At 39.2% G+C, this 17900-nt stretch overlaps 1 protein-coding gene across 2 annotated transcripts in view; it reads left to right on the forward strand.

Moving 5' to 3' along the window:
• The window catches only part of LOC117177948 (protein groucho-like), a 201259-nt gene that overhangs the window by 141367 nt on the left and 41992 nt on the right, over positions 1-17900 (forward strand). The window lies entirely within an intron of this gene.

Below are 17900 nucleotides of genomic sequence, written 5' to 3' on the forward strand. Positions count from 1 at the left end.
TATTTAGTAGACCGGATCTCTCCTCGTTTTTCCGGCCGGATGCACCATTCAAATCATAAATCACGCATTTCGCTTTGGCAGAAGGAAAGAGTTGGTCCAACGAAGGGAGAAGCACAACTATACATAAATTAGCCGGTAGAATCCACTGCAATAGAGGAATTGGAATGCATACGCACGGCTAATCCATGGCAACGTACTCGAGCAAAAAGTATAATTATTCATGTCTGCATTCGAACGACGAATTACTAGTTCACTCTTTCTCTTTATGTTTTTTCCTCTCGATGTTTTTTACCTTTCTAGTATTTCCGCGCGTTCTATTTTTTTCATGGCGTATGTATAAATCCCTAAGAGATTTGCGCGATCCCTCGTATTTCATTGTAGACCGGTATAATCGAAGGGATGTGCCGCTGGGCATATTGCCCAGGACATACGAGAAGGACAGAACATCATGAAATGAAGGGGAGTTTGACAAAATCGGAGAGGACACGAAAGCGGGTAACGATTCGTTCGTCTGCTCGCTTCCAATATTGTTATTAATGCTCGCTCTGTTTATTGACGCTGGTAACGAGCGTTTATCTAGGCCGGGTGGTACAGTGAGCCGCGAGCCCGGGTGCAGTACGTGCGAGTACATAGAGTGGAAAATGAAAGCCCACGCAAACATAAATACGCGTATCACGCTCGGTCGGACAATCGATTCTCATTTCCCGTCCGACACCTATGTCCGTAGACTGATTCGCAATTAGTCACTCGTTTGTGTGTAATATTCGCCACTCGCACGTGCGTTATTGAGTTTCGAATTTACGATATTTAATTGCAACATACGCACCAACGGTCAGGCATTAGTTTTACCTCTATTCCCCTAACTCTCGGCCACATTCGGCAAATTTGATACGCAATCTCATCTACCTTAAACATGCAGTACTAACTGAGGCCGAATGCAGATTTTGCACTAAGCGAACCAGAAGAACCTCATAGATTTGTGTGTGTGTGTATCGAACAGACAACAGTAAAAATGTCAAAAATTATACGAGAATCAATATCATTTTGATATGCAACTAAAATCATACCAAAATTCCGAGCATTTTTATCGGCCGGAATGAAAGATCGATTTTTGAGATCATAATTATGTGATTCGGGATCATGTATCAACGCAAGCTAAGTTGGCCAGTACAGTAAAAAGAGGATTAATTTTGTTGCAGAGCATTTTGCTCCAACGATCATTTGACTCTCGACAGCATAATGATGTGTCCATTCAGGTCAATTTGATCATATTCTTTAGTTTATTTGTCGGACGACACAAAGTGACCACCAATTTTTGGCACCTATGTCATAACGACATAACCTAAAAATTGTATCTGACCGCACACAAGTGACAACTTTGACTAAGAGGTGATATTTTCTAATGTCAGATTTCGTTAATTTTCTATCTTTTCAAGTACGCTGCACGATCAGAAACCATAACATATCAGCCATCTTACTTTGAAATAATACATGATCCCGAATCAGATCATATGATATCAGAAGTCGATAATTAATTGCGGCCGATCAAAATGCTTTTGATTTCGGTATCATTTTTTTTTAAGTGTAGTTGTCACTTGCGCGGGGATAGAAAAAATATTTAGAGGTTGTGTCGTTATGAATTCCACGCAAAAAATTGACGATCATCTCATTTCGTTTGACAGATGAAGCTCAAATCTTTTCGAGACATTTTGATATGCTTAAGCATATCAAGATATTTCGAATAGACTGGTCATTATGATCTCAAAGTGAAATGATCGCTGATGCAAAATGCTCTGCAACAAAAATGATACTTTTTTACTGTGAGGGCCAACTACGGCGGAAGTAATTAACGCCATGTCAATTCGAGGGAGTAAAGAGGCGTAGGAAAAAACGTGAGGGAAAGCAATGCAAAATACTATTCGACGATCGGGTTGTACGCACGAATTTCAGTAGTAAATTTGGGTAAATTTATCTGGCATGCACATGTAGACTGATACATAGAGGTGCAAGTACGTGTTGAGGTAGGGATCTGGAAAATTCACGCATGAAAAATATCGTCAGCCACCGCGAATGATTCGATTTCGTTGTTTTGTGCGCGATTCAACCTTCGACCCCATCCCCCAAAAGTCCTCGTCCGAGCGAACCAATCCAGACTCGACATTCCTCTTTCTCGCTTGCTCGTATTCTCACCACTCGACGGCTCGCTCATTATTCATTTGCTGGTTTAACGAACCTACCTTCCAAAAAAAGCACCCGAACCCGCTGTGTACCAACGGTCGATAGTAGCGATTCCGCACTTCTGGCCTCGGCGATTTTTCACGTTTATTTTACAGATCTGTTTACTATCCTCGCAAATTTCGAATTCACTGAAAAATACACACTGTGATTGGATCTACTCCACACAACTCTCCAATTGCGAAGATCGTTCCGCTGCGCTAGCCAACATCAAGTGTGTGAATGAAGTAATGAACAGTCTGTAGGAACAGATTATCGTACATAAAAATAAATTTAGAACATTTGAAGAAGCGTTATACTGAACCTTTGTTTATGTATTTCCAGTAATTAAGGCACTTAAACTTTGATTATTAATCACCTCGCTAATTAAATAACCCCAATTTCCAACCTATACATTCGATCATAAACTTCCAATTTGCAAGTTGCACTGCTAGGGTCACGTAAATGATTTCGTGGATATACTTCATGAATATCTGCCGTAAGCTCGACGTGTGCAATTTTTGTGGTCTTTTTTTGCCAATTTTTATTCTGTCTGCAGCGGTGCGCCACTGGTTTGGTCGTTTGTGTTTCAAGAGGATAGTGGAGGCGGGGTGAATAGATAGAGGATGAAAAGAGAGTAGAGAGTAGAGTTAACGAATCAGAACGCAGGGCAAACGCGGAGAACAAGAATCGAGGGGGACATGAAGAGAAAAATTCGCTATCGGAAAAATCGAGCTATCCTTGCCTCCACTGACATCTCAATATACCAAACAGAACCCGCGTTCACATTTCTTCACAACCTCTTATCGATAATACCTTTTGCGATCCCCTTTTTCTACAGATGAATGACAATGCATATATCTATTGGAATGTCAAAAGGAAAAGATAAACTATTGACAGTTATTTAAGGAAATGTTGGGAAGAGTTGGAAAACTGCAAGTTTACTCGCATCTGGATTCTCTTCCAGAACTGAAATTTTTTTCTAAGTAATTGCGAATAAAACTGAAAAAGGAAAGCACATTTAAGAGATAGGAATCTTCTTAACTAATTCAGATGTGAGGACCAATCCCTTGGATATTGAGGGGATCTTTAATGATCTTGGGGTCGACCTCAATTTCGGTGAGACTCATCAAGTCTCGAGTTCTCTTTAGGTTTATGACGGATTTACTGTGGATCAGACTTACAGTTTAAATTTGTTGAGGAGTCCTTGAGAATAGTTTTATGCCCTGCAACTCTTTTCCAAGAACGAACGACAAAAGTTTTTGTTTTACGACTAGAACAGTTCCAGCGACAAATGGATCACACGAACAGATACAAGAGAGCATTGAAAAAAGGAAGTTAGTAGCGAGTGCAAGCGACAGGCGCCGTTGTTTTACGTGCGTTACATCTTTTACGTTGGAGAATAATAAAACATTGTGGAAGTGGATTCTTAAATTCTCGCCCTAAACGCTGTTGAAGGGAGCTGCGGGGTCGTTAAGTCCGACATTTTAGGATCTCGTGCGAAAATGTATACTATCCTTTACTTTACTTAGGTACAATATAGAGTGCCTTCGCGGGTACTCGTAAGTCGGGCTTTTAGGTGGAGCATTACAACCCTACCTACGGTTACGTCGGTGACACTGGTTGGACTCTCTTTTATCACTTTTACGACTTTTATGAGTCGTCTTTGCGGTACGTGCTGCCTCGTTCGTTGCACCCACTCCAAACGTCCTCTTTTACTCTTGCCTTTACCTCGGAAATAAACCCTCAGTTGTGTGGCTCCGGTTAATATGTTTCACTTACACTTTTGCAAACACACACACTTTTACAGACATGCCCACTCGAGCTTCGCAATTCTCCTCTTTTACCTCCACCGTGTCCTCGTGGTGCTTTTATGCTCGTCGCTTGGTACTTTTATCGATGCCTGGGTGTTCGCGTTATGTCAGCTATCAACGTGAGGGTGGAAAGCAACCTTCCAAGCTCAGGGGAGTCGTTAAGAGGTCGGCCCCGCTCTTCACGTCACGACTCAGAGAAAACCCGTTTCCATGGGGAGGCGTGTTAAAAAAATGTCGTTTGCATTCGCTCCTGGCTAGGGTTCGGTCGTTAAGGGCGATTTTCATCGCACCAGGGAATTAACTCTGCCTCCTTTTTGACGATTCTCGTTCCCCGAGTGCGAGAACGAAGGTATAAAACCCCGAGGCGATTACTCGAGTTGCCTGTGTTATTCTTCTCGCGATTATATACTGAATTTTGTAGAGTCGTCAATGCTTGCTTGGACGGATTTTTGTTATTAGTACGGGAAAAAATGCCCAAATATTCCCAGCTCTGGAATGTCGTTGGAAATATTGGGCGCTGCATAATTGTTCAGCATATTTAAGGATTGGTGATGCTGTAACTTATTCTATTAAGCATGTTGTCTCTTGATCCCATGACTCGTTGAAGTTAAAGAGGTTTTTTAAGTTTTCCATATAGATTATAGTCCATTAAAAAAGGTGGATACATGTGGTGATTGGACGATTTTATTATTCTTGTTCATGATTGATGAAAACGATGTATCATGAGAGCACTGTAGACTTTATGTTGGTTTCAGCTCTGTGGTAGGACATGACTCAACAAAACAAATGTTAATCGTCATGTGAACATAATTACGACACTATATAGCAACCACAATCGGGAAAATTTACTACGACCAAAAGTCCTTCGTTGTACTATCTATCGGATAAATTGTACTGATAGCTCCATGCTAATTGTCCCCTTTTGAATCACTCTAAAATAGTCTGTGCATAAACAACTGATAATATTATCACTTTGGATGAAGTGTTATAAATCAATCAACACAAGCTTGTATTAGTAAAGCGATTTGTCATAGATTTAATACATTCTTGTAAAGAAACTTCAGGACTAGACTAGGTTATTCCAATATCGATTATAGTTCCAATTTAATTTTAAATGCTGTAACTTATTGTCGATATATAATGCTATAAATTTGATTTTCGCAAAATGAGATCTGAGGAAGTGATGTTCAGGAAATTTGGGTTTGACGTGTAGCTCTAGACCGCACACAGTCCTTTCTCTACTATGAACTTCCTGCATTGCAACGACCAATCTAAACCCCCTTTGATCGATACACTATACACAGACTGCTTGCCTATGGAATACGAAACGGAGCTGCGGGCAAATTTCCGTAGCTAACACCACAAGGATTCAATATCCTACTGAAATTGGCTTCAGTGTTAGTTTGCAGTCGCACAGTTGTATGAACCTTTCCTGAAACTAAAATAAATTTCAAAGATGCTTACAAAACTAACATATATTGGTACCGGTCTGATCCTTTCTCAAGTGGGGAAAGCGGCTGAAACGGTTCTGATGGCTGCTATTCGAATTATGTCAGTTCTTCATGACACAGCATTGAGGTGATAGTTTAGAGCTCTATTTTTAAAATGTCAGGTGTGCATGTGGCATTTGGATGTAAACATAAAGGAACAACTCTCTTTTCAAATAAGGAAAAACTGAGGAAACTGTAGTACTGCCCTGTGCCTGCATACAAGATATATCTCCGCTCACGGTGCTGTCTTCTAAGCTGAGCTTGACAAATCTATATCCCCATATATTTATGATTCCAGTGGATACCAATAGAGTTGATAAGGGGCCAAAATTAAATAACGTAAAAGCTCAAAGGGGAAGGGGCCAGGAGAGGGTCGATAATCCGTTACGCAATTGCAGTGCGGCCCCCAATCACAAAATTATGAAGACGTGCAGATAGAAACTGAATAGGGTACAACAGTGATTCTGCCTTTAGGGGGGACGAACAGTGTAAACAATCCGAGGGTAAGCAGAAGGTATAAATCAGATATATAAATGGATATTGGTGTGTGTGTGTGTGGGGGGTTGTATAGAAAGCAGTAAATGGCGTGGGACAGAGCGACCGAGGGAGTCTCGGGAGCGTCAACGCCTTAACGAGAGCGCCGCCGCGAGATCTCGAAGGGGCCGAGACTAATTTGTGTTTTGTGCAAAGCTTCGTCTCGCACCCAGGGGACCTTGCGTTTCCGCCTTGTTATACAGTGCGGTCTGAACGCCTCCGTTAATTACGTCGCGCGTACATTACGTAAGTGGATACACGAACCACAGTTCGCCTAGAGCTTTTGTTCACACCGACCATTTTATGCCGTTCTCCTGGCACAACGAACACTATTTTCCGGGATAGCAAACAAAAGCCTCTCAGCTTCGAGGTCGACGGTTATAATGAAGATACTCGGTCACTGGGACTGACGTTTTATCTGGGTCCGGAACTAGGAATGCACATGTTGATATACGTAGGGGACTGGTTCACGCCATGCATTTAGCCAGCAATTAATGGCACTTACACAAATCACTTCACTTTACTACTCTACTGAGTAACAGGAAACTCTGTATTAATTTAAGTACTCGATCACAGTGTTTCTGTTTCATTTAAGCATGTTGTGATTCTGCAAGTTGATGGATTCCAGTGAATTTAGGGAGCGAGAGGACAGGGTTCGACATCACAATAAGGTGTCAGAAAGAGCAGCGGGTGCTTCCCCTACTGAAAATATACCTTTCTTAAATTCTTCACGCTTTACTTATGCTTTGGAGTTTGAGCAGGATATTTTACTGAGATAATTATTTTAGACCTTCGTTCCCGAAATTAGTTTCCTTTGTAGAGAAGTAGTTCATGGAGAATGTAATGAACCCGTGCTGGTACTGTGAAACTTTGTATCATTCAGAAGCATGTGTTGTCTGATATTCAATTCAAAAATAAAGCATCAGCAATGCGTTAATGCTGATTCAGCATTAACGAAGTGAACCGTATTAAATTTCATAGGTCATGAATATCAATTTCGAGATCATACCCAGCAAACTATAATCCGCACGTTGATATTCAAATCAGGCTATTATTCTCAGTGTCAGTTTGCGGCCCTTTTTGTGTAAACTTCCAAATTTTGAACCCGGCATTCTTTATCTTAACGAGAGTTTCATCCTTATTTTTGACGTATCATTCCTCTCAGACAAGAGGAATTCTCTCTGTCCATTTTAGGATGTACATCCGGAGCATAACAAATCTCGTATTTGTCTTGTTTTTTCAGCCACAAAGTGGTCACGATCGATCTTCTCGGAAGGGAAGCTCTGGAGGATCTGGAAGTTAGCAGATCAAAAGGAAACTTTGGAGACCATCAGCTTGGTAATCGGAATGCCTTACAGGCAGGTGGCGCGTGTGTATCAGACTCGATAGTGCCAGAGAAGAGCTGCAGGGAGAGGGTCCGTTAATGTTTAGCAGCGTAATCAGCGATAATGGCGGTCTATGGCGCGTTTAATCAAGGCAGTAGCCCGTTGTGGCTTGCGGTTCGAAGCCGACTACGGGCGCGTGGTGTAAAGGAAAGGACTTGTGGATAGAGCATGGCGAGGCAAAGGATGGTTGTGGATTTGGCCGAGAGTAGATTGCAGAGGGTGGATATATCAGGTGGGCTTAGTGGTAGGTGCTGGCCTTGCATCGCCTCAACCAAAGAGTGGCCACTAGCCCGAGCAGTAGTAGACCACATACTTCTATACACACAAGTCGATATACACATGCGGCATACTCATGGCACGAGACTGTATTTGCTTGCACGAGGATGTAGAGGATCGCGAACTCGACCAGACTCTGCCCTCTTGCTCCCTCTGCCGGTGAGTCTAGCCACTCGCTTGCGGTCAGATCGCGGCCAAGCCAACCCCGCTTGTGTCCCCGCTTGTGTGAGTTTCGACGTTTAAATGATCCCCAATTCCCCCTTCGCACCTGATTTATATACCCTGAATTGCATGGAAAAGGGGACCTTATCAATCTTCAAATGCCCCCTGTAGAATTGGCCAAACAATTTGCTCCGTGGATTTGATTTATATCTTCAAAAATCATTTAGCTATGAGCAGTGGACTAGCTATTCTATCATTATTAATCAGCGTCATCTTCAGATTGTTCCCCTCAAAGAATCGTTCTGAGCACATGACAAGATGTTCTTGTATAGTAAAAATTATAAAGGCGAAAATTACTTGGAAACCCAAAAGAAAATTAGAAACGATTAGTATTAAGACCTAAACAAATTATAACTGCAGACTTACGTAAGCATAGTAGTAATCTTATATAGAGAGCGTTCTTTACTGGATACATTAAAGTGAAAGTTTCCAACTTTAGAGCAATAAAACAGCTGATTAGACTGATTCGAGAATTAATATTTACCACTATCTAAACGTGTGGCGCCATTTTATTGGTCGTCGCTGGTGAGATGTACGACTTGTCGTTGTAGTTGGTCGGCTTCCTTGAGCATCTAATATCCTGAGTGCCCCTAATTCGCATCTCGTAACCCAGTGACGCGCTAATCGATTATCGAGCTTAGGGGTTTACAACTTTCAGGCGCCTGTCGGATTCGTGGGAGGGGGTTAGTACGAGCAAAGTGGGAGGTCAATTAAGGATTCAAGAGTAATTAACGCTCTGGGAAGGTTCTTCCACCTGCGGTGAAACTGATCCCTATTAACTCGTTAATTACAGCGTGTGACGCGCTTTTGTAGAAGGCGAGTTGACACACCAGGGCTCTCTAATTTGTATTAAAACCTGCGCAATGTTTAAGAGCCGATTACCCTAATTACCTTGCTATTTATAATTTGCATACAGATTATTGACGAGAGTTTCTTAAAGTTTTAGTTTGAACAATTAATATGATTAATGTGTAAATAAATCTGCCTAAAATTTAGGGTGCTAGATCGGCTTATCTTTCACTATCCAAGCTTCTCTGATATAGAGCAGCTTAGCAGTCCCTCTTTCCACTCGGGAGGTAACCTGTTTTATAATTATCTGAAACAAGCTACCTTCCTTTTGTCCAGTGGTCGGCACTGCGAGCTTGGCCAGACCACCCCTTTCCTCAAGGGTCCTTTGTTAGAAAATGGGAAAAAAATGTGACATTAAAAAATTCGTAATTTTACAATCAGTGACTTGAAAGTAATATATTTGGAATCTCCGTATTTTTACGATTCCAAAGACATTTAATTTTTCTATAAAGGTTGAAAATTTGAGAAGTATTTAGTATTTAATTGACTGTAAAGCTGATGTTTCTTGATATTAAACTCCTTCAAATTTTTAACTTTTCTAGGCAAGTAATATATCATTGGAATCGGAAAAATTCGTAGATGCTGATAATGCTATTTTTTAATCGCTAATTTAAAAATTAAAAGTTTTAAAATTTCCTTACTTCGACATGCCTGTGGATAAAAGACCCTTGCTGGAGTAAGCTCACTCACGCTAAGGTACATAAATAGACTGAAAAATAGTATAAAAAATTAAGTCGGGTGGAGCCTGACCATACCTGAAAATGAAGCAAAAAGTTTGCCGACCACTGCTTTAGTCAAATTCGACTTAGATCGGGTTACTCCATTCGCCGTTTCAAATTCCTTCCTCGCGTCAAGCCATACACAGCTGAACAATTTCGCCGCTGAGAATTGCGGTTTGAGATTACTCGTTACTTGAAAGGCTTTCGAGGCGCAATCATATTTGTTTTTCCCCACTGCTTGCGAATAATAAGCGATATTGTATACACACCACTTAGCCGCGACTTGCTCGTCTAGTGAGAGAGTATTATATTATCGGCAGATAGGGCCTTTTCGAAAAGGGATACTTAAGAGAGACTTGGAAGAGAGGCTGAAGTGCTGACGCAGCACTCCGTAGTTCAAACATCCAAACATCCCGATCTTTCGCCGTCTGTCAGATCCTCCACGTTCTCGCTTGCCCCTCGCTTCTCTGCCCTTCTGTGAAGACGAGGACCACTTATCCTCCTGCCAGCACCCTGTTCCTCCATGTCCCGAGCACACTTCACTTGCGCTCCCTCGCTCGTGCACGCTCTCGTACTGGCAATTGTACTAGCTGGTAGTGGCACTGCCGATGGCGTTGTCGGTAATGACGAATGTACTTATCGCACTCGTTCCCTCTAAACGTAGAATACTCCAATGTCCTACCGCTTCTACTTGAGGATGCCAGACGCGGTCCCCATGGAACCGAATTGATTGCTACGTTTTTATTCTCCAATCTTCCGGAGCAATGGCCAGTCCTCCTATTGATGAACATCTTTATACCTAAAATCTCTCGATGAGATTATGCTCTTGTTTAAGTGGGAAAGATAATAATGACTCAAAAAATGTAAATGTTATCAATCATATTCAGGAAAGTGAGAGGATACACCAACCATGGAGGCTATAATTAACTCGGAAGGATGATCAGCATTTAAAATGTTCAGGCAAATGCGAGCACCAGGATTACTTGATTCAATCTATTAGGAGTTTCAATTCATTGTTCAACAATGCAATACCTTTTTTTTTATTCGCGGACACGCTTTTAGAAAATCAAATTTCAACCATTGAAATCACGCGTCCTGGCGGCTTTCATTGTTCATATCTTTTATTGGCTTATGCCAAGCCAGTATCTGCCATATCGATTTTCACCTGGGCAGCTAAATTAAGTTCTGACACGGTATTGCAAACGAGTCAGTAGTTTTCAATTATCGTTGCAACAGACACTGCTTGACCGAAAGGATGAAAGCGTGACACGTATGCGCTTGTGTTCGAGTGTTATGCGATGAACTTTCCACTGAAAACTCAATACACATAAAAGTCCATCGTCATTCGCGCCCAACCTGCTGGTGTTGGTCTAGTGATCGTGGAAAATTAACCGAATTACGATAGCGAGTTCTAATATTTATACGAGCAGTTTTTGGCGCGGCTGTCCGTTTATATCACGCGAGCACCATAAATCCAGTCCGCCTGAGTTATTTCGAGTGGTCCATTGCACATATTTTCGTGTTATTAAATATTAGTTTGGGACAGAATTTGGACTTGGATGAGGGATCTTTCCCGAAAGAAAATTGCGGATTTAAATTGGAAGACAAGTATAAACTGTAGTTCTTTTCGAGGTGTTAACAGCTCATGATGTTAGGTGAGGTATGTTGAGCTGGCACAACACTATGGAGGTATAGAGATGTAACCTATTTCATAATTTAGGGCTAATTTGGGCCTGTGGTCCTAAATTTTGGGCTCTTTTATTATTTTTTTAAATAGTGTTTGCGCTAGCTTAACGTTAAGCTGGCCGAACATTGCTGTAAAAGGTGCTAAAAATGATTTCATGGAAAATTCAACTTATACAATAATTTAGGGCTCATTTAGGGCTCTGGGGATATGACAATGAAAAATATAAAAAAATTGTTGAAACAAAAATTGTTTAAACAATTCTAGTAAAAATGAAGTAAACAATTTTCTTCCTTTACCTATCTCAAGGCTCAATTGGGGCTCTATAAATATGGTATTTGAATTTTACAATAAATTGTTTAAACAATTCTTTTTTAAACAAATTTGCAACGAAAAATATTTTCTTTTCTCCTGCATAATTTCAGGCTCATTTAAAGCTCTTAAGAAATTATCGACCGAAGGTCTCGTGATATTTCCTTTGCCTTTTTTTTTTGTTATATATGGTGTTATGCCACCTTAACGTTATAAAAAATACATGAAGAAGACAATAAGACCCATTTTTTCTCCTCGCATAATTTAGTGCTCATTGAGGACTAATTTGGGCCCGTAGTCCCAAATTTTGGGCTCTCGTATTTTTTGTAAAAATAGTGTTTGCAATAGCTTAACAATAAGTGGGTTCAAGATTGCTGTAAAACGTTATAAAAATGATTTTACTAAATATTCACCTTATAGAATGGTTTAGAGCTCATTAAGGGCTCTGGGAATATAACTAAAAATTTTTAAAAATGTTCATACGATTTTTGTTTAAACAAATTTGCCAAAACAAAATATTTTCTTTTCTCTTGAATAATTTCAGGCTCATTTAAGGCTACTGAAAAATCATCGACCGAAGGTCGCGTTATAATTCCCCTTGCCCTTTTTTTTGGTTATATATGGTGTTGTGTCACCTTAACGTTATAAAAAATACATCAAGAAAATAATTAAACCCATTTTTATTCCTCGCATAATTCAGGACTCATTAAGGACTAATTTGGGTCCGTAGTCCTAAATTTTGGGCTCTCGTATTTTTTGTAAAAAATAGTGTTTGCAATAGCCTAACAAAAAGTTGGTTCAAGATTGCTGTAAAACGTTATAAAAATGATTTTCCTAAAAATTTACCTTATATAATAGTTTAGGGCTCATTAAGGGCTCTGGGAATATAATAATTACAATTAAAAAAAAATGTTTAAACAATTTTGGTTTAAACTAATTTGTGAAAACAAAATATTTTCTTTTGTCTTGCATAATTTCAGGCTCATTTAAGGCTACTGAAAAATCATCGACCGAAAGTCGCGCGATATTTCCTTTGCCTTTTTTTTATATATAGTGTTGTGCCACCTTAACGTTATAAAAAATACACGAAGAAAACAATTAAACCCATTTTTACTCCTCGCATAATTTAGGGCTCATTTGAGGCTAATTTGGGCCCGTGGTCCTAAATTTTGGGCTCTTTTATTTTTTGAAAAAAATAGCGTTTGCGCTAGCTTAACGTTAAACTGGCCGAACATTGCTGTAAAACGTGCTAAAAATGATTTCACGGAAAATTCACCTTATACAATAATTTAGGACACTGGGGATATGATGATAAAAAATAAAAAAAATTGTTTAAACCTTTTTTTTAAATTTTAATTATTATATTCCTAGAGCCCTAAACTATATTATAGGGTGAGTTTTTAGTAAAATCATTCTTATAACGTTTTATAGCAAGCTTGAACCAACTTATTGTTAAGCTATTGCAAACACTATTTTTTACAAAAAATACGAGAGCCCAAAATTTAGGACTACGGACCCAAATTAGTCCCCAATGAGCCCTAACTGATGCGAGGAGTAAAAATGGGTTTAATTGTTTCCTTCATGTATTTTTTACAACGTTAAGGTGGCACAACATCATGTATAACTAAAAAAAAGGCAAAGGAAATATCAGGCGACCTTCGGTCGATGATTTTTCAGTAGCTTTAAATGATCCTGAAATTATGCAAGAGAAAAGAAAATATTTTGTTTTAGGCAAATTTGCTTAAACATTTTTTAAAAATTTTTAATTATTATATTTTCAGAACCCTTAATGAGCCCTAAACTATTCTATAAGGTGAATTTTTAGTAAAATTATTTTTATAACGTTTTAAAGCAATCTTGAACCAACTTATTGTTAAGCTATTGCAAACACTATTTTTTACAACAAATACGAGAGCCCAAAATTTGGGACTACGGGCCTAAATTAGTCTTCAATGAGCACTAAATTATGCAAGGAGAAAAAATGGGTTTTATTGTTTTCTTCATATATTTTTGATAACGTTAAGGTGGCACAACACCATATGGTATATAAACAAAGAAAGAAGGGCAAAGGAAATATCAGGCGACCTTCGGTCGATGATTTTTCAAGAGCCTTAAATGAGCCTGAAATTATGCAAGAGAAAAGAAAAGAAAATATTTTGTTTTGGCAAATTTGTTTAAACATTTTTAAAAAAATTTCAATTATTATATTCGTAGAGCCCTTAATGAGCCCTAAACTATTCTATAAGGTGAATTTTTAGTAAAATTATTTTTATAACGCTTTACAGCAATCTTGAACCAACTTATTGTTAAGTTATTCCAAGAACTATTTTAAAAAAAAAAATACGAGAGCCTAAAATTTGGGACTACGGGTCCAAATTAGTCCTCAATGAGCCCTAAATTATGCGAGGAGTAAAAATGAGTTTAATTGTTTTCTTCATGCATTTTCTATAACGTTGAGGTGGCACAACACCATATATAAAAAAAAAGGGACAAAGGAAATATTGCGCGACCTTCGGTCGATGATTCTTCAGGAGCCTTAAATGAGCCTGAAATCATGCAGGAGAAAAGAAAATATTTTTTGTTGCAAATTTGTTTAAAAAAGAATTGTTTAAACAATTTATTGTAAAATTCAAATACCATATTAATGGAGCCCTAAGTGAGCTTTATAGGGTAAAGGACGAAAATTGTTCTCTTCATTTTTACTAGAATTGTTTAAACAAAAATTGTTTAAACAATCTTTTTAAATTTTTTATTATCATATTCCCAGAGCCCTAAATGAGCCCTAAATGAGCCCTAAATTATTGTATAAGGTGAATTTTCCGTGAAATCATTTTTAGCACCTTTTACAGCAATGTTCGGCCATCTTAACGTTAAGCTAGCGCAAACACTATTTAAAATAAAATAAAAGAGCCCAAAATTTAGGACCACGGGCCCAAATTATCCCTAAATGAGCCCTAAATTATGAAATAGGTTACATCTCTATACCTTCATAGTGTAGTGCCAGCTTAACATACCTTGTTAGGTGTAGACTTGTGCTAAAGTTTTCTCAAGTCACCTGGAGTCACTGAAGTCTCTGGCATAGGGTTGTAAAAAATGTTTTTGATATATTGAAATCTTCCTTCCTTATTTTGTGTTATTTATTGAAGAAAAGTTTAAATAAAAAACAGAAATTAAACTCACTCACTTGTATAAAATTAAGAAAAGACACTTTAAAACTACGTTATTGTTTTAAGGGTGAGATGGTGTAACTTTTGGTGAAGTAAACCCTGAATATGTTGACAAAATATAATTTTTGGCCTTTATATTGTTCACACTATAAGTTTACGTCACCTCTGTGAAGCTTTCATGATTCTTTTGCATATTGCAGGATTTATTGAATTTTGAAAGATTTTGTTAACTTAAGGGTCGCATTTATCTTCCAAATGAGCTAAAGACTCCAGCACTATCCAAAAGTCAGTTCAGTCTCTAAATTTCACTGAAGTCTCACAAAATATTCTGAAAATACTAAATTATTGCGAAGTTTCCAGAATTCACAGAAATCCTTAGAAGTCAAAGGAAGTTTCAGAAGTCATTGAATTATCCAGAAGTCACTGAAGTCTTATGAAATATTCTAAAGTTACTGAAATATCCTGCAGTATCTGAAAGTCAGAAGTAGATGTACATACAGTGTAAACCCTATCGATCGAATTTTTAACCCCTCGGTTTTTTCATTATTCAATTTACCATTACTCGAAAAGAGCTACAATTATCGTCCCCTGCAATGCATACCATTTTATATCTGCATCGAAAGGCGTTAAAAAGAGGTAACGTTAACAGCGGCCGTATATCATTGGAAGTTGGAAGTGAAAAACGAGAGTTAAAAGTACAAGTCGGAAAAGGCGGAGTCGTCTCAATTTCGCGGCACCCGCACTTTACGGTTCTGACTTTCCACACTCAAGACGAGCGATTGGGTGGGCTTGGGTGGAGGGAGTAAGGTGAAGAATGAATCGTACACGAGCTACGGGAATCGGGGTATACCTCGGGGGTATCGGATTATTGGATTATCGAAGGGGAACTTTGTGGTGTGGGTGTACAACATCGATGGAGAGGACGACGAAAGCATTCGATTCACGTCAACGTTTTACAGGCGAAGAATTTTATCTTCGTACTTCGTCGCTTTGCATTTTCATACCACTGCCCTCCACTCTTCTACCTTTAGATATACCGAACACCACTACTCTCTCATTCTTTTGTACGATTTGTCCCATTTTATAAATTCTACTTACAATTTCATTGAAGTGTTAAAGTTTGGGAAAACAAATGGTTTTAAGATGTTATGGGAATATAACTATGGTGTCGTATAAAATATTTTCCTTCTCGAAAGTTCTTAATATGGGCGTGGATAATGCGTGTACTTTACTGTGGAAGCGTTTCACAATTGGCGTTTATTTTCTTGAAAAGTTTGAACTAGCGAGAAACCACGCGATATGACGGCCCTGAATAGCCACCCTCGGTTCACTCAGGGGCTGTGCCCGTACCTACCCCATTCATTATTTTCTTGGTTACCTCTCACCCGAGGAAAACTTCTCGGCAACGCAATTACGTCTGCAGCGGCTCCCCCATCTCTTGCTTTCCTACTCTCTACTCTTTTCCACCCTCGAGCCACCTTTTACTACAATTTCCCAGCTTCCTTCATTCTCCTGTATTCTTCTCGCTCTTTACCATGGTACTGCTACTTCTGTCCTCTTTCCTCTTACGCGGATGGCTCAACTCATTTTCGCGTACGTTATAATTAGTGGCTTAATGACTGCCACTCGGAGGGCGACGGGTAATTAAAACAACAACTCTCTGCTCCTGCTCCTTCTCTTACGCTCTCCTGAACGATTCCCTCCCTGCCTGGCCTTCTCTTCCCGAGGCTCTTTTTTCCTCTTCCTTTGCTTCAGCTCTTCTCTTTCTTCCTCTTTTCGCGTTCGTTACGCGATTGTGACTCGAGAGGGAAACTTGCCAAGCATTTCAGTGGCCGCGATATTTCAATTAGCATCTACCGCTCGCTTAAACGGCAGCGAAAGGGAACGCAGTACGCAAGGGACTCACTTACAGCGACGACTTATGCGATGCCACGACCTGTAAGCGTTTATTTACATTCGTGCTGCGCAACTACAGTCAGACTTGTGAACAGTGAACACGGGTATCTTGCCACTTTCTCTTCCGCCGAGCTCGATTAATATTTAATCTTCTACGAATTAATATTTGCACACAAAAATCGTAACGAATTAACATTGCAGGGTAAAGATGAGTTGTTGAGATGAGATCTTTAGCTTTTAATAGCTTTGTCATCTGTTTCGATAGACTAAATTTTTATAGTTTGGCCTCACTAATCCATAGTGGTTCACCCTCAAAATTGACAGATTTTGGTTGTTTAATTTAATTCAATTAAATATTCATGATTTTTCTTAAATTTGAAGGACTGAACCGCTGGGCTGTAAATCCGGTTACAGTAAAAATCATTTTAAAAACGGATTTGGTCATATAATCGGGCATGAAACTCCCTTTGAAATTCACATGACTTAAAAAATGTTAAAAAGTTAACAATTAAGAAATACTGTCCATTTATAACATGCTGAAATGGAGAAAAATAAACTAAACTGATTTGGATTTGCCGCAACCCTTGAGCCATCCGCCAATGGCAGACTGAAGATTGAGTCGCGACGAGTCGTCTGCGCCATTGGCAACCCCGCGAGAATCTAATTTAATTCCCGTCAGTCTCTTCTGCCGGTGGCACTTCTCGAGTGTCGTAAACACCCTCGATACGATCCGATGCTGCACTTGCACTCATCTCGTTCTTCGGTGGCTAACAGAACCGTATCGAGCTTCGAGTGAGTAAATTAACATCGCAGAAAATTACTGCGGCGTCGCTCCAAGTGAATTCGATAGGTAGTTGGATCCTCAGTAAAAAAAAAGAAATTAAAATTTGTTTTAGAACGAGGAATGTCTAAATTGATTAAATACTTACCCTAGCGAAAATTCTGGATATGAAGTAATTCCGAACCTATCCGAACTATTCCACATCAATACGAAATCTGTATTCGATTAAAACCAAATCAATCATAACAAATCTTAAACAAATTTTCAATCCTTCTCAATCCATACATTAACCCAAAGTTCAATTCGAACCAAATTTTTAATCCTTTTCCATAAGTGTGTGCACCCCGATCAAATCATAATAAATTAGTACTCAGATTTATTCGTATTCATTCATATTGCACGCATAAATTAATAAGGATTGAAGTGTAGGTTAGGATTGAACTTTTTGTTGGTTGGCGAATTAGGAGGGATTGAAAAATTTCATTCGATTCTAGCGGATACGGATTTCGCAATGATTCGAAGTCAATTCCTATTCGAAATTTTCGGCACGGTTTAAA

This window comes from Belonocnema kinseyi, chromosome 8 (genome assembly GCF_010883055.1).
Source record: "Belonocnema kinseyi isolate 2016_QV_RU_SX_M_011 chromosome 8, B_treatae_v1, whole genome shotgun sequence".
Lineage (NCBI taxonomy): Eukaryota > Metazoa > Arthropoda > Insecta > Hymenoptera > Cynipidae > Belonocnema > Belonocnema kinseyi.